The sequence below is a fragment of the Adiantum capillus-veneris genome, chromosome 20 (genome assembly GCF_014529385.1).
Source record: "Adiantum capillus-veneris isolate H3 chromosome 20, ASM1452938v2, whole genome shotgun sequence".
In the NCBI taxonomy this organism is placed as follows: Eukaryota; Viridiplantae; Streptophyta; class Polypodiopsida; order Polypodiales; family Pteridaceae; genus Adiantum; species Adiantum capillus-veneris.
The window spans coordinates 26,032,185-26,050,862 of record NC_140950.1 but is presented as its reverse complement, the minus strand read 5'-3'; positions in this window follow the sequence as shown (position 1 = coordinate 26,050,862).

Sequence of the window (18,678 nt, the reverse complement as noted above, 5' to 3'; positions counted from 1 at the left end):
AAAGTGAGAGGTGACATGGAGAATAAAGTAATTACAAGAGGGGAGAGAGGGGAGTGTGTTCAGAGGTGAATCTGTGTGCAGATGTGTGTGAACACAAGAAAATCAGGTAACCACTAGGTGGGGATGGGTCTGTGGGCACCTTTTTAAGTGAAACTGAGTGTGTGTGAGTGTGGGGGAGGCCATCTGGCTACAATACAAGAGAGATTTCAAATTTTAGAGAGAGGGGGGAGTATTTGGCTCATGGGAGAGTGTAGGAGAGAGAAAAGGGGGGGTGGGGTATACTGTTTTGGAAGATAGGAGAGGTGGCATGTGAGTTAGGGTGCATTATTGGTAAGGACAGGGGGTGGGGTAGCTTCAAGGGAGAGAGAAAGGAGAAAGGACAAGGGGAAGAGAGAGGGGGTTGACCTTTTGAGTGGAGGAGAGGAAAAGGGACACCCGGCGGGGCAACAGTGAAGGAGGCAAGGTGGGGATGGGCTACCCCGCAGGCATGAGGTGGCCTATTTTACCTTTCTTATATATTTACATAATCATACTTTATTTTTTTCTTACTTTTTCCAATGCCTTTTATCACTCCCTCCATAAGAGGGGGTTTTCATGGGGTGGGGACGAGAGAAAGAGGGGTATGGGAGCTTGGCTTGTGAAAAGCCCCCATCATTAGCCCTCCCCTTTTGGCTAGAGGCATTCATGCCTCTAGCTCATCTGTTTCTTCTTCCGCTTAGTTGTAGGATCCGATATCGATTTGCCTTCTGAATTAGCCATTCCATTTGGCCATTGGTGAGATTTCTGGGATATTCATGAAATTGCAACAGGTCCGGGTGATAGCCTGTTCCTTGGAATCGTGTCGGTTGATTAAATGGGAAGCCCATGGCTTCCAGAACTCTGTGCCAATGTCCTCCTAGATCCCAAGTGAAAAATAGGATCATTGTTTGCAGTGTCCGAACAATAAAATTTGCATGCCAAATTGGATCAAATTTGTAACCACCAGTAGCGAGAGGGGAAATGAGCATCTTGGCTCCTGCAAAGACAGAACTAAAAATTATGATTCCCAAGAGTGTACCAAGAATCCACCATATATGGCCGCCTTGTTGGTGTGGTGAGCTCAAGTTGTCTTCAGAGTCCTGCTTACTGCCATGACTAGAAAAAACTGTAAGCATATCATGCTTCTTTTGGGTGTGCTCAAACATGTCAGCTTCCTTTACTGATGCTAATAGCAAGCCACCTACCTTGCGGCTTAAATACAAGGGTAAACCACTTACCTTTCTCCAAAGAGAGGATGCACTCTTTGTAAAAAATTGTACCAAATTGCGAATGAGGTCTTCATTCTTGCATTCTATCATTCTTTTGTCTATCCATGGCTCCCTTGCTCTTATCTCCATGTTGATCTTCTCTCTATATGTTAGAGCAGCTAGCCATAGCCATAGGTCTGATGCATCCCATGCAAACACAATGCTGTTTTGTGGAGGAGTTTGGAACATCCTTAAAAGGTTGGCAGCATATTGATCATCAAACTTACTCTGAACACCCTCACATAAACTGGAGGCATTACCCATCTCCAAGTTTATAACACCCTTCAGTAGACTAGAGGCATTACCCATCTCTAAGTCTATAACACTACACAATAAAGTCTTGCTTGGCTGCCAAGCCTCTGGAGAAATATCCAACTCCAAACCTTCAGTCATACTTACCTCTTCGTTATGGTCCTCAAGTGAAACTGCCTTGATGCAAGATTCCTTTAGCTTGCTACACTGTCCTGGGTCCATGCTGGTGCATAGGCTTCCGTTTTCAAAGCCCTCCCCTTTGCTTGATATGTTGCCCGCCTTCTGCAAAGCCTTGCTAGCAGGCTGGTTTTCCTCTTCTCTTGTATCTTTCATGACCTTTGCATTCCTCTTACTCTGACGAGGCCTAATCAACACTTTACACCTTCTTACGCTTACTGCCCAATGCTGTCGATTGATCGCTTTGGTGCCTATTTCATTCAAGGTTAAAGATGTACTCACATTTGTAACACAATTTTCTTGACTTACCTCCCCCACCTGGGTAGCATCTTTTGATTCTTTAACCTCTTGTTCCACTGCTTCAGTTCTTTGAATAGTCTTCTTACTTAATCCTTCTTTTGTTACACTCATCTTGACCTCTTCTGCAAGACCAATGATACTTGGTGTGCGAGTACCAATTGATGGTGGGCGTAGGATGATTGTAAGTGGTGATTGTGGCGGTGGTTGCATTGGTGACTGGCGTTGAACTGGTGTGGCTAGCTGTGGTTGCACCGCTGGTGGTGGGATTTGAACAGGTGGGATTGGTTGCCTGAGTGGCGGTGGTGTTCTTGGTGGAGAGATCTGATTTTGTCTCCCCCCTCTATTGAAATTCTGCCTCCTCGGGTGTGGTTAGTAGTAAATTCCACGGCCATCTTCCCCGTAGTTGTAAGAATGGTTCTCTGGGTTCTGCCTTCGTTGTCCTCTTCCTTGTTCTGGGTTCCTTCCAGGTGTATGCCCTTGCTGCACCAGATGCACAGATAAACTCATTAGTTGGGTGGTGATGCGACTCAGCAGGTCTTGCCCATCTGATGCCTCCTGTGGTTGGACTCTATGATTCGTTGTTGCAGTCACTGGGGTTGGTTGGGCCGAGCTTGTTTCCTCTGACTCATTTACTCTTGCTTGCATGCGTAGCTTCTTGTCTTTAAGGCGGGCTACTTCGACTGCCAACTCATATGTTGCAGGAAACCTTCCCTTCACCTTCTCTCTAAGCGGCGACCATAGACCAGCAATGAAACGGTCCTTCTTTAGGAAACTAGGCGCTCCTTCACCTTCCTCCAGCGAGGCAAACCATCTCTCCCATAAGTCCACAAATTTAGACTCATAGGTGGCATACTCCAGCAGGCCTCCCTGCTTTAATTCTGTCAGTAACTGCCATAGCCTCTCCGAGGTTGTGCCTCCACCAAACCTCTTTACAAAAGCAGCCATTAACACATCCCATGCATTCTTGGTGGCCGGGGGCAATGCATTATACCAGGACTTGGCCTCTACTTTCATCAGTAGAGGAAAAATTCTAAGTCGTGAAGCGTCGTCATCTTTGTTGGAGACGATACAAGCAATGTCGAAATCATCCAAAAAGTCAGTGGTGAGATCCTCTCCCTTCTTTCCACCGAACGTGGGGAAAGAAACACTTGCCATGGTAGTGACTCAGGAAATTACAAACCTCTTTTTTCTTTTTTTCTTTTTTTTTTAACATTACATTAACAGTAGCGGCTTATAGCAGCTTTTTACAGGGGTGGGTGGATAGGTTAAAACAAGATAAAGATAGAAACATTAAAGGAATGATGGTAATCTAATATGGGGAGAATGATAGGGTTCGGGGAATTGAGGATTTCTCCTAGTACCGCCGCACCGAATAGGTGTACGATCTTCTGTTGGTAGAAGACTTTCCTATCTACATAGATATTCACATGCATATGCTGCAAGAATCTGAACGGGAATGCCGTTGGCCCGTTTTCCATCATGCACAGAGGATGAAATACTTACTTATACTCTTATCGTGCCAGTGTTGATGAGTCGGCACATCCACAAGAGGTTGTCGCCTTTCATGGGCTCTACCTTTCCTTCGTTGCTCAGCACGTACGGGGTGATGGCGACGCGTCTGACCACTCCCAGTCTCTTGGCTAACAACAATTGCAGGTAATTTCCGTAGTCGGCGTGTTGCATGAATTCAACTCCATTCAGTTGCAACTCGTCCCCAGCCCACTGGGTTTCTCCCGTGGTAGCGAGCTTCTTCAGGATAAGTTGTACAGGGAGAGGAGGAAGATCCTCCACTCTCTTTCCAAAACAGCGAGAGCAGTAGCCGAACCACTCTTCTCTAGGACATGGGAATCTTCTTACCACTTCTTCTTCCGGATTGTCGAAGTGGATTGGTAGCACTCGCATGCGTCGTGCAAATCGGTAGGCGACCTTTCGCCGCTTAGCTTCGGATGACTTCCTCTTTGGCAAACTGGGTACAACCCGGCTTTCTGAGATTGAAGCACTTGCTTGGCCAGATGCTTCTCCCTTCGGGGCCATGTGTTTCCAGACTGGCTTATCTTCTCCTTGCCTTTGGCTCGAGCAGCCTCTTTAGGCCACTTTGGATTATAACTTTGACTGTAGTTTCTTTAGGGAAAAGAGGTCTCACCGTTTGCTTCCCTTCCTTGATGTGAATGACTTCTTTGCGATGAATGTCGATGTAGATGACTTCAGCCCTTTCGCTGCCTTCGTTGCTGGCACTCATTGACAGTGTGCCTTGGTTGACAACAGTGATGGCACTTCACCGACCTCCCACCTGATGCTCTCAATTTATAGTTAGAACGAGCGACACGAGATGGAGAATTTACCTCTTGAATGCTGACAACACTGCAGCCTGGCAGTAGCACCTCAATGAAGGCGGCTAGTGCCTCCTTCGTCTCTTCTTCTTCCGTCCTCCAGTTAAAAAATTCCTTCAGCCATTCGTCCATGATTGATAGTGGGCGTCACTTTCAGCAACTAATTGCTTCTTCTCTGTCCAGCTGCAGTCGTTCCAAGTCAAGGATGTGATCTCTCAAATGCATGTTGGGTTGGTGAAGCTGGCTTGCCATCACTCTGAGACTTGCTAGTTGCACCTCAATAGGTAAGATTGCCTCCTTGCCAAATACCAAATGATATGGGGTGAACCCCCAAGATGTGTGGAATGAGGTTCGGTAGGCCCACAAAGCTGGGAATAGATACTTATCCCAATCCCCAGGGTGATTGTTAACCTGCTTGGAGATAATTTTACAAACCATTCCATTCACTTTTTCAACTAGGCCATTGCATTGAGGGTAATATGGTGAGGAGTGCCTCCTTGTAATGCCTAGTTTCTGCATTAACTCTCCTTCCAAGTCTGCTCTAAAACCTGGTCCTCTATCAGAGATGATTTCTAATGGTGTGCCAAACCTACAACATATGTGCTCATAGACAAATTTAGCTACCTCCACAGCTGTGATCCTAGTTGTGGCTGTAGCTTCCGCCCACCTAGTCATATAGTCGACTCCCATGATGATGTAGAACTTTCTTGAGTTGGCCCTGGGAAATGGTCCTATGGCATCTATACCCCATTTTTCAAATGGTCCATATGAGAGGATATGTGTCGGTTCAGGCATGAGTGACCTGGTGCCAGCCTTTTGACACAACTTACATGTCTTACACCAGTGGTGTACATCACGATTAAGGCTAGGCCATACAAAACCAGCTTGCAAGATTTTCCTACTTGTTATATCTAGGACAAAGTGACCACCACAAACACCATCATGAAAACTGGCAATTACCCCTGTAATTTCATTAGAGAGAGGGACCTTCCTGAGTATTTGGTCCTTACCCTTACAATACAAACCGTCATTGATAATCCGATACCTTGTGGCCTTCTAGGTAAGCCATTGAGTCTGTCCTTTTGTTAAATCCTGTGGACATTCTTCTCATTCCAAAAAATGCATGATGTCGGGTAAGGCGTCACTACCTTGAAATAGAGGGAGCTTTAGCTTTATAGCCCCAACCACCACTTCTTGCAGTCTTTCGCTTGCTAAGGCATCAGCTTCATGGTTTTGAGCCCTTGGGATGTGGTGTAGTTGAATTGCTTCAAACTTACCCAACAAAGTTTTTACACAGCTTAAGTGAGTCCTCAAGCTAGGATTCTTACATGTGATCCATACTCCAATTACTTGCCTTACCAAAAGTAGAGCATCCCAAAATATGTTAAGGTGCTTTACCCCTTGTCAAATGCACCATTGTATCCACTTGGTCTCTACTGCATACTCAGCTTCATTGCTAGAATGTGATTCTAACAAATGGCCACGCAAAAATACCTTGATACCTTTGTCATCAAAGACCACTATGCCTGCAGCTGCTTTGTCGGATGCTCGCTTGTAGGCTCCATCAAAGTAGAGAGAGTGTGCTCTTTCTAACATTGGTGGCTCTAAAAGTGGTCGAACTCCTTCCCCTTTAGATTGCTTTACCTTCTTCTCAAAGTTTTGGTAGGTCATGAGTCCCGCCAAGCTTGCCCTTGTCAAGCTTTCTACCTGTACCGTGTAGTCAAACTCTTGCAGACGAACTAGCCATTTAGTAATCCTAGCAGAAACATCCATGTGTTGTACAACATAGGGAAACATCTCATCCATGGTTAGAATCACAACTTGCCTAGGCAACAAATATGACCTAAACTTTGTAGTTGCAAATCTACGAGCTAGGACTAGGTGTTCCACTTGGGTGAATCCTTTCTCGGCTGCTGTCATCATTTGACTGGAGAAGTAGATTGGCCTCATGAAAGATGTTGTTGTATCCTTCTTGTAGCTGCATTTAGTGGTTTGTAGGTTTGCATTTCATCCAAGAAAGGGAGAGGGCAGTGGTCTCTCTTTGTAGCTGCATTTAGTGGTTTGTAGTCAACGCAGACCCTCCACTTACCATTCTTCTTGGACGTCACTACTATGGGTGACACCCACTCTGGGTTTTCCACAGGATAGATGAACCATGCTTCTAGTAGCTTCCTTACCTCGGTAAGGAGTGCCTTTTCTTGTATGACCCCCAGCCGTCGTAGCTTTTGCACAACTGGTTTTACCCCTTCCTTCAACTTAATATGATGTTCCACTACTGTAATACCTGTGATTCTTTCATAATTATCAATGAAAAGGTCAAGAAATCCCATCAACATTTGCAAAAATTTATCTTTCTCCTCAATTGTTAGCTCCATAGACAACATACTATTCAACCTACTTTCTCCTAGGCAAGGTAATTTACTTTCCTCTTCGTTGTTTTGCCCTTCTGATGATGAGTCGCGCCAGTCGTGCTTACCCTTTGTAGATCCTTCATAATAATGCCCATCACATCGATGGAACTATCACTTTCATTGATGGAAGTGGTCTCCTCCTCAGAAGTGGAAGACTCACTAGTGGTTTCATCTGCTAATGTCTCTAGATCCATTTGCTTCTGCTCGCCGGTCTTCATGTCGTAGTAGATTGTTTCCTTTTTTTTACCGGTCATGCATACAAGGCTAGTGCCCCAGTCCTGCTTTGCCTTCATGGCCATCAACCATGGGCTTCCCAAGATTAATGGATAGCCCTCCCCCTTAGTTGGCATCACAAAAACATCTACTTCTACCTCAGTATTGAAGGCTTTTATCTTCACAGCACTTACTACACCCGCACATTTTACTTTTGTGTTGTTTGCCATCTTTGCTTTGCATGGAGAAGGCCTGTCAACCTTGAGCCCTAGCCGAAGCATCATAGCTTCACTCATCACACAAATTTGTGTACCACCATCAATGTAGGTGTTTCCAACCCTCTTACCCTTTATGTTGACGTCGACAAGTGGAAGGATGTCATCCATGTTGCAACCCAAAATTGCTCCGGCTACCTTTACCTTGGAGCGCCTTGTACTTACCATTTTGGACCATTGTCGCCTTACCTTTGGTGCTAGATGTAGCAGTTGTGGCCATGTAATATTTGGTCCTTGCTCTGACACATCCAATGTTAGATCATAGGGCCTAGAACTCTCCCCTTACTGAAAGTCGGTGATGCCTATTTTCCATCGTGGCCTTGACGGCCTCTTGCTAGTCTCTCCTTTCATGCTTCTCTCATCATCAGATTGTGTAGCTTTCTCCCTCCTAGCTCGCTTTATAGTCATGGCTTCAAATGGTTCTACAAAGGCTACCTTCTCCTTACCCTTATCTCTCTCCTTTTCTCTGGGCGGATCCACTACTACAGCCTTTCCTTTCTCCTCTAACCTTATGATGTTTACAGGGTGATCAAGTGGTGGTGCCGGTGGAAGAGGTGGAATGGGTGCTTGTGGTGGTGCCTGGGGTGGCATAGAATTTGTGTTGGTGGGGCTGGTGCTCGGGGTGGAGGTGTTCTCTCTCTAAAGGGTGACAATTGGTTTCTCCTACTTCCTCTATTATAGTTTTGTCGTGGTTTGGGACAGTAGTACATATCCTGACCATCTTCTCTACAGTTGTAGCAGTGATACTTCCTATTTTGTCGCCGTACTCTTCCCGAGTCTTGATCTCTCTCCTGATTCCTTCCTTACTGTATCAAGTGGACAAACAAATTCTGTAGCTGGTCAGTAATGTGGACCAACATATCTTGTTGGTCATTTCTTACCCCAGGAGCCGTTGGTGGTGGAGGAATGGTGGTTTTTATGGTTGTTGGTCGACGCGATGTTTCTCTTCTGTTGACTTGGTTTCTTTTGCTTTCATCCCGCAGCTTCTTGTCCTTAAGGCGAGCAATCTCCATGGCTAATTTGTACGTAGCGGAGAATCTACCCTTCACCTTCTCTTTGAGAAGCGACCACAAGCCATGCATGAACCGGTCCTTTTTTTGGAAAACAGGTGCAGCTTCCTCTCTTGCCAGTGACTCAACCCACCGTTCCCACAAATCCACAAACTTGGACTCATAAGTGGCATACTCTAAAAGACCCTCCTACTTCAAGTCTCTCAACTTGTCCCACAGCTTCTTTGAAGTGGTACCTCCCCCAAAGCACCTCTTAAAATCAGTTTTTAAGGGCTCCCAGTCATCCTTAGTTGCTTGTGGAAGTGCGTTGTACCATGACCTAGCTTCTAGATTCATGAGATGCTTAAAGATTCTAACCCGAGATTCATCTGTATCTTTGTTGCTTACTACACATGCTACTTCAAAGTCATCTAAGAAATCTGTTACCAAATCCTCCCCCTTCTTTCCTTCAAATGTTGGAAATGCAATACTTGCCATGATTATTGAGAGAGAGAGAGAGCTAGAAAGACACACTACTTAGCGTGCAATCAAAAGATTTTTTTTTTCTTTACAAGGAGACGTGTATACCCTTTTTATACTAGAACATAAATTTAAATCTCAAACAATACATTGCCTTGTACCAAAGGTAACACAAATGGCTGATCTAATGCCAGAACCTCAAAGAAGTGCTCCCCACACAGCATGGTGTCGATGACGTGCTCGTAGTGAGCCTTCCAGTCCATTACCTTGATTGAGCGTACTCGTATCACAATGTGTGATCTGCCTTGAGGTAAATTGTACTGATTATGTGAAGCTTAGAGGTGCTTAGTCATGGTCCAAGCCTGTAGGAGAGGGTGGTGTTCTTTCCTGAAACAAGCTCAGTAGATCCTAGTCTCTCTCTAGTGAAAGCGTGATCATGTGCTTCCGTTATCTGTGATGTAGCATCAGGTGCGACTTGGAAACTGACTATGATAATTACCTCGGTGACTTGAGTTACCCGATTCTCAAAGTAGAATAGTGTTGATAAAGCTCCCTCCATCTTGTTGTTGCGGGTTGGTCATAGGTTGCGGACATGGTCTCAGCTTCCTCCTTCTTGTCCTTGGCACCGGCCTATGTATATCCACTAGGTCTAACGTTCTAGTTATCTTTCCCACTGCAAATCTATCACCATTACGCCTGGCACTCGAGCCTCAATGGAGATGCGAAGTTCGTCTAGTTGTGCTTGGAGCTCTTCTTCGTATGTCGTCTAGTTAGAAAACCCTCCTAACCATTCATCCATCCACAAAACTTTAGGGTTTTCAACCTTGTAAACTGGAGGGTTTCATGAAAGGATCCTCGGTGGGGGCGCCAAGAAAATGATAGCCGGAAATGACATGCCCTATGGGGTGGCCTCTACACCACACATAGCCTGAACATCCCCAACCATCATCTCAAGGTAGGAGTATTCCTATAGCTAGAGAGGGGCACCACCTAACATAAGTGCGGCTAGGACGTAGACATAGATGACCTAGGGTAGCCAAGAGTGAGATACCCTCTAGGTAACCAACATGAAATGGTGATAAACAAATGTCCGGATGTAGAAAATGCCTAGTCAACAGTCAGGAGTGTGTGTACAAGGGAGGTATGTGACAAGGTCGGAATGGAGCATACTCATTGACTGAAGAGGCTGCACGTGATGAAGCACAAGCAGAGTGATATACAAGGATGAAACATCCCACAAATGTGGGGAAAACAAAGCTAAGGAGAACGGAGAATGGACTCAAAGATCAAGACATCATTGCACAATTTTATTGAGAATGATGATACTTACAAACGGTGGTCTTGATTGTTACCAACCTTTCTCTTGGCACTGGGGATGCATGATGGAATGCGAGCACCATATGGTGCATGGCGAAGTTTGGAGTTAGTGGGAGGATAGCACGTTAGTGGGAGGTTAGTTGAGGGAAACATTGAGAAGATGTAGCCACCGACGACGTCAATCACCAGCATCAAGAGTGGCCCAGGGTAGCATGGTCTCGGTGCATTCAATCCTAACATGCTCATGGTGCCTTGTGGGGGTGATAGTGAGTTCCTTATATGCATGGGGTGGTCATGACTAGTAACTCAACCATGGTATCGTGGAGAATGGGATGATAGTGATGTTTCCAATGCTAAAATGCCCATGCTTGCAACAAAACATGATGCCATGAGCTCCCTAGCTTGGGAGGTGCATTATGTCCTTAGTGGTGCATGAAATGTAGAGTGCATGGAGCTAGTGTGTTCTTCCTTCCCTTGTGTTTTTTTTGTGCATAGCGGAGGCCTCTTTATATAGGCCTGAGAGGTGGCACTTACCTAATGGTCCTTGCAAATATCCAATGGTCGCTGTAGAGAGTCTAGATGCCTCTCTAGTAAGAGAGATACAGAGGGAGAGAAGGTAGAGATAGAGAGAGGAGGTAAGAGTGGGTTGGGGAGAGTTTGTTTCTACAATCCACTAGCCAGTGGCTAGGTTATTAGGGAAGAGTGAAGTTCGGGGCATTTACAAGGGGTTTTGTTGATGTTTCGGGTGGCCGGTGTGAGGTTCAATGCTGCCAGAATTGGTATTTTGTTGCGTGATGCCGAGATGCTACATGTCACTTCCTTTCGGTGCCGGTCGGGGCGTGCCTTTGGCGTCTTTCCTTGATTTGAGTCGGCTTTGTGTGAGTTGGTTGTCTTTGTCGATGGTGTCGATGTCGTATTTCTTTTTTTTTTTTCTTGTTGTGCATAGGACGTGCATGTGCTTGTTTGAATGTGTGCGTGTGTGTATGTGTGCTCGTGAGTATATGTGTGTGTTTATATTTGCTTGTGGGTGTGTTCGTGTGTGTGTGTGTGTGTGTGTGTGTGTGTGTGTGTGTGTGTGTGTGTGTGTGTGTGTGTGTGTGTGTGTGCACTCGTGAGTATATGTGTGTGTTTATATTTGCTTGTGGGTGTTTTCGTGTGCGTGTGTGTGTGGGAACGAGAGAGAGGGAGTAATATTATTGTGTGTGTGTGTGTGTGTGTGTGTGTGTGTGTGTGTGTGTGTGTGTGTGTGTGTGTGTGTGTGTGTGTGTGTGTGTGTGTGTGTGTGTGTGTGTGTGTGTGTGTGTGTGTGTGTGTGTGTGTGTGTGTGTGTGTGTGTATATATATATATTACACTGCACGGAAATAGAGAGAGGGAACGAGATTGAGAGAGAGAGGGGGGAGCGAGGGCACTGCGCGTGGAAGGAAAGGGGTAATATGTTCGTGTGTGTGTGTGTGTGTGTGTGTGTGTGTGTGTGTGTGTGTGTGTGTGTGTGTGTGTGTGTGTGTGTGTGTGTGTGTGTGTAAGTGTATGAGAGAGAGAGAGAGAGATGAAATCGGCGGTGCCTGCAGGCTTGACGAGCGGAGAGAGAGACAGAGAGGGTGGGAGTGAGATGGGAAAAAGGGAGTGTTGAGGGGGTGAGGGGGTGGTGTGGGGTATGAATAAGAGAGAGATACCTTCTGTACTACACCCACCTGGGCTGAACAAAGAGAGCGCGAGAGAGAAAGAGAGAGAGAGAGAGAGAGAGGGAGTGTGGGTGCTGCGCGTGGCATGACGGACAGAGAGTGAGAGGGGGGGGAAGGAGGTCAACGGGATGGGGGGGTAGCGGGCCAAGGGGGAGGGTGTGTGGCTGAGAGAGAGAGAGAGAGAGAGAGAGAGAGAGAGAGAGAGAGAGAGAGAGAGAGAGAGAGAGAGAGACATTATTGGCATGCACTCTTTGGGCTTGAACGACGGGGGAGAGAAGAGAGAGAGAGAGAGAGAGAGAGAGAGAGAGAGAGAAGAGAGAGAGAGAGAGAGAGAGAGAGAGAGAGAGAGAGAGAGAGAAGGGAAGGGGTATAGAGAAAGAGAGAGACCAAGTCCAAGGGAAATGAGGGAAGAGAGAGAGAGAAGGTAAGGGTAGAGAGAGAGAGAGAGGGGTTGGTAGACCAAGGAGAGTGGGTGATGGAGAGAGGGAGAGAGAGGAAGTGGATGAGGGGAAGAGAAAAGGGAAACGACCCACCTGAGGGAGAATCCAGAGGGGAAGAGAGGGGCTTGGTGAAGACGAGGGAGTGTGGACGAGAGGGGAGAGGAAGAGGGTGGCCTGGCGGCTCGCCAAACGGAGAGAGAGAGTGTGATATTTTATGCGCCTTGCGGGGCTTGGTGGAAAAGAGAGAGGGAAAATAAAGATGAGAGGGAGTGTGTGGTGCCAAAAGAGGCGCGGCAGCCTACTTCACACGCGTGAGTTGGTGGTGGCAATAATAATACAAAAAAAACACTCGTTTTTGTTGTTTTTACTCTCGACTCTGCGAATGGGTTGATTCCTGCGGCCTTGGTTTCAAAAATCGGCCAAATTCAGTTTCTTTGGTCGGGCTAGAGGGCGGTGCAGCTAAACGGTATCACTTGTATGCAAGGTTCTTGAACTCCTTTTGAAGAAGCAACATCATGCTAAATGGAGCAAGTGTACTTTTTTCATTGATAAGGTGGAACATGGGTTTCATTATTTCCGAGGATGGGATTGGTGCAACTGAAGTGAGTTTGTGCTAGGAAGAGCAAGAAATAGGGCCATGGATATCTACAGGTGCATTCTAGGGAGATAAAACAATTATAAAAGTCCATGGCACACAGGTGGATGTAGATATGTATGCATTTTGAGGTTATGTTTAGCAAAGTGCTCTACTATGGGACTTCTCAAAGGTAGCTAATCAAAGAGCTTAAAGTGCAGAAATGGAATTTTAAAAGGGGGTTTCCAAAATGCCGTATAGGGTCCAAACGGCTGTCAATCGATGATATATAGCTCAAGTTATGGCAATTTGAAGAAAAAGGGTACTTTGCAGAATACCATCACATTGGATAGGTGCATCATGATGGTCAGAGAATATGTGAGCTGACAGGACTCAAGTGTTCAATTTATTGAGCATGTTAATCTTTTGGATCGGTAATCAGATCCCAAGATATGAGCAGTTAGAGTTTTATCGGTGACCAATTTCGTACCATTTTGATTGCCTTGCCATAAGAGGTTTTTTAAGGCTTTCTAGGGTTTACAAAGGAAGTATGAAGCATATGGGGCTAGTTGGAAGCGGCGGCTTGTCAAATAGAGTTGCAATCATTGAGATATTAAAGTTTGAAGTTGGCAGTGGGTAGAGGAGATGCGGCATCATATCATTTTTCCCATTTTGGGGCTCGTTGTTTTTACTGATGCCGGTTTGCCAAAATAATGATTCAATGTCAAGAAAGGGGGTTTTTACTTGACCTCTATAGATGGATAGTTGACACTTAGGCAAGAAACTTGTACAGTCCAAAAGAGTGCCCAAAAAGAGGTTTTTTTGGGGAGTTTCAATTTATTTTATAACTCACAAAGGGGTGCAGTGTATGGAGGACCGCCACATAGTGAGCGAATAATCCCACATGGAGGGTAGCAACTATGGAACGCGGGGTATATATAGTAAAGCATGAACTTATGTGTGGTATTGAAAGGGATAGGAAGGGAGCTATGGCTCCCTCTCCCTCCTTGCCCGTGGGGCACTGTGGCGGTGGACTTTCATTTACACACACGCGACATGGTGGTGCTTTGTGCTGGATTTGCTAGCAATGACGGTTATTGGTGGTGCCCATTGGCAGTGCTAGTTGACGTTGGTGATGCCTTATTGGGGCCCGTTCTCATTCAATGGGCCATGGGCCCTCACCCTTTTGGTGGGCATAAAGGGAGCCCCCCGTGGTGCCCAAGGGGTAGGGTCCCAACTTTCACAACCTTAGGCACCCTGATGCCATTGAGGCTTGGTCTGTTACATGTGCACGCCCTTGTTGAGCCTTCAACAATGAGTTACCCTTCATCTTGCAGCATGCTTCCCATCGTAGTTCTCACAACATAGTGCTACCTTCAACAAGGGCTGCTGCAAGGGCAAACAACCAGGATCCAAAATTGTGGACCGTGGGAGGCTTGTAGTCCCAAATGCGGATTTCGAATGATAGAAAGCTTCTTGGTGTAAAGAGAGACCTTGGGCAGGTCGTCAATACGATGTAGTGGATTGTAGTAGAGTGCACAATGGGCCCAACCACCTAGAGGGATTAAGTGAACACAGTGTGACATGTAGACTATGATAGAGAGAGGAGCATTATGCCTTCTATTTCACCTTAACAATATGAGAGCATGGAGAAGAGAATTTGGTAGCATACAATATGGGTGTTGAAGATGTCAATTAAATGCCATCAATAGAAGAAGGCTAATAGATAAGGCCATGCATGTCACTAGATGATTGGGGCACTGCTGGAATGGCTAATATGTCAATATTCCGGTATTGAGAAAATGAACTCTTTGAGGGCTCAAGAACGAGTGGGTGGTAGATATTGTCAAGGTGTGGGACAACTGGTGGGATATTTGAGGTCTCTTGGTTTTGTTGCTAGGAATCACCTACAATGTTAAAACTTCTCTTCTTCTTCTTCTTCTTCTTCTCTTTTCTCTGTGATCTCTCTCTCTCTCTCTCTCTCTCTCTCTCTCTCTCTCTCTCTCTCTCTCTCCCCCAAATCTCATGAGAAGATTCATGAACAGCCATGGGAAGAATCTACTACGGAATGACCCAATGGTTCAACAAAGGAAGTGACACCTTCTCAGCGGCTATGAAGAGGTCTCTCTTGCCCCTCAAGATGAATCAAGTAGCTCCCTCTTCCTGACATACTTGAATGAAGAGGAGTTAGAACTTGCCAAGCAAAGTTTTGCAACTAGCAGCCCGACACTCAACCTCTCAAAAAAATCCCTTTGAATCATATACTGACCCCATAAATCCCTTGCAAGTTTTTGGAGATTATGTTGGGGGATGCACACCACAAACCCTAGACATTGGGTAACTTCACACTCATGGAACCGCTTTCTGAGGGACTCCTCTTACTCTTAAACGGTAAAGAAGAGCTCTCCTTGAAACTTGGTTTACAACATGTTTTGGAGATTCCTCAAACATTATTGAGAGATCGCTTTATGAAGTGTGGTTGTGAACATGTGGGTCAGGATGACCATTGCAAGGATGGGAATATATTATGGTTTGACCATACATTGTGGATGATGATGCATCATCTTCCTATCTTCTTCCCGGGCTCAAGTTTAAAAATGTCTAATATTGCCTTTCTCTCTTGGATTGAGAAAGAGGCACAAGAGGCCATAAAAGCTTTACTGGTTCACCTTTATTACAGGGAAAAGTTGAAGAATGCTATCCAAAGCATCGAGTTTTGTTTAATCAACAAACCCCCACAAGAAGTATCAATCTTGAGGTTGATAACTTTATACAACATGCTATTACTCCATGGAGAGACATTGGAGATGCAAGAACAAATAAGCGTGCTCAAGGAGGTTTCACAAAACAGGCCCGAGGTTGTGGACGGCAGCCGTATACCCCTCAAAGATTGGTTGGTTTCACTATGACCAACTCTCAATGGTCGCTAGCCTCTCATGTTGACTCGGCTTATAGCTCTTGCACACCATTCAGCACACCCACTTATCCTGCCTACTCCTCGCAAAATTTTGCACAACTCCCCCCCCCCCCCCCCCCCCCCCCCCCCCCCCCCCCGTACCCACCCCTCCTTTAACCCTCAGTGTGCAGCTAGCACAAAAGACCTATTGTATGATTGAAAGTTGAATCTGCTTCCTTGTTGTTTGCTATAGGTTATCAAAGATTTGTATGGAAAGCTATGCTTTGAGAAAATACCTCAAAAGAAAGGCATCTTTGTTCCCATCCATTTTGGATTTATGTAATGTCAAGGCCTTCTTTGAACTTTTTTCTTTGGATTGAATATTGTCACCACTCAACTTTGGAATGATTGTCTCTTTACATGGACGTTCGATGCCCCTTTGAAGGTGAAAATGTGTAATGCATGTATTGTTTTCACCTTGCATAAGGAAATGACATACACATGTTTGTGTAAGCAATTCCATTCACATATGGACCCGACATGGGGACATGTCCTAACCACTGATATTAGCACTTTTATGTCCCCAGACTTGGCTTGATTATGTGACTTTGGACTCTCACATATAGCATCTACTCCACGCAACTTGGGGCAAGCATATGAGGAACGTTGTCGTGTCTTGGACACACTCATGCATACCAAATGCATCAAAGTCCCATCAAGCCTTACACTTGATGATGCATGTGAAGCCCTACAAAGGCTATTGTTTCAATTTCCTCCCCCCCCCCCCCCCCCCCCAAAAAAAAACATCGGTTGTACCCTGACCTTCAATCGGAAATTGTACAACTCAAGCATACTTTTTTCATCTCTTGCTTGACACCAAATAACATGGTACTTTTATGTAAAAATCTCATTGTTAACGAGGCTAACAAGAGATTGCAAGGTAAGGACTTTACATTGTATGCTCAAAACATCAAGGATACACTAGCTCAAATTCGCTCATTCCTTGATCCCATTGTATCTTTGAGCAATAATGATCTCCTCTTCTTAACCGCCTCGTTTAAAAGCCATAAAAACTCATTCCGATGGATAACATAGAGCTCTACATGCTGCTATGCAAAGATTTCCCTCTTAATGGCATGCTTCTTAAAAATGTGCATAGGACATCTCAAACAAAGAGCTACAAACTTAAACCAAAAAGCCTTATTATGCCATAATCTCCACATCATCCCATATAGTGAATTGTGGACTCAATTTATGAATGTGCTGATGGTCGGTTTTCGAAACTGCGACCGCGCGAACCACACCCTAAGGAAGGGAGGTCATATTACCAAAGAAGAAAATTAAAAACAAAAAAAGCTCTTTACCATTCACCACCCCCCCTCTAGGCTTAACCACTAGCGGGGCGCTGCCAGTTTGGCCACACACCCTCCATTATCGCTAGAAGACGGACTCACTCTCTCTCCTACTCTGACGCTGCATCACCCGGCCCTGGTGGGCGCATGAGACATCTATGCCTCTGTCACACCCTCCAGCGGGCCGCCACAGCTAATGTATATTCTCCCTCTCTCTCTTCCAAATATTCTTTCTGTCTCTACCTTTGCTCGTCCAAACCCTCCAGCAGACCGCCTATCCCCAATTTTTCCCCTCGTCCACATTTCACTGGCCTTACTACCCCCCCCCCCCCCCTGTTTTCTTCCTGGCGGACCACGGGTCTAGCACCCCCTCTCCCCTATCATCACTAAACTCTAGCTCTCTCTGTCTCTCTCTCTTTGAATCAGTCCCGTGGGCCTTAGATGATTCTCTCTTCCTCTCTCTCCCTATCTTGTCTCTCCCACCCCTATCCTCTCACCATCACTCACAACCTCTCTCTCTCCCTATCTCACTTTCTCTTCCCATGGCGGGAACCCGCCTTATGGGGGAGATTTCTTATATATATATATATATATAATCTCTCCACCCCCCTCCCGTTGACTATGCTCAACCCCCCCCCCCCCCCCCCCCCCCCTCCCCCCGGTTCTCGGCTCCTGATGGCCCGCTGCTCACCCCCCGCCCTCGCGCAGTCCAGACCCAGCCCCATCGGGCGCCGATTGAAGCCACACAACAACCCCTCCCCCCCCCCGGTTCTCGGCTCCTGATGGCCCGCTGCTCACCCCCGCCCTCGCGCAGTCCAGACCCAGCCCCATCGGGCGCCGATTGAAGCCACACAACAACCCCTCCCCCCCCCCACCCTCTCACCCCTTCCCCCTCTCCACACCCTCTCCTTTCCTCCCTCGCGCTCTGCGTTCACCTGTAGCACAGGCAGCCCCCCCGATTCACGCGCACCGTCGCCCTTGTTCCCAGCGCTCACACATACGCTCACAGACACACACGCACACACCCACTCACACACACACACACACACACACCCGCCTTCTCTCAGCCCATTCTTCTCCCTTGCCTCTGCCATAGCAGGTCCGAATTTACAAAAAAAAAAGCAACAAATTATATATATTGTTATATATATATAATACCCCACCCCCCCCCCCGTTCCCACACACGCTCGTGTACACACACCTATACATATACACATACACACATGCACCCATACATACACACGCACGCATAAACACACACACATAAAAAATACAAAAAAAACGAAGGACCTTATGACAACGACGCCATCAACAAAGGAGGACAACCCGAATCACGCGACACTGACAACAAAAAGAACAAAGGCAATGAAGGCATGCCCGACCCCGAAAAGATGTACGCACTACATTGATGCACCGGCAAGCGGCCAATCATCGGCATCACACAACCACGACACCATTTATCAGTCAACTGTAGGTCATTATCATCATCATTTTTCAAGTTTTCACCCAAGCTTTGTAAATTCCCAATTTGTAATTTCCCTCTCTCCAGGTGATGGTCACAAAGGCCCACCTAGAGGTTTTCATTTTTAATAACTCCCAATACAAAGCAAGGGTCAACCACATCGGGCCCACCGCCTTTGTTTGTCTCCTCGATTAGCTTACCCTAATCAAGCCAGATTACCCTAGTCTAAAGCAGCCAACAC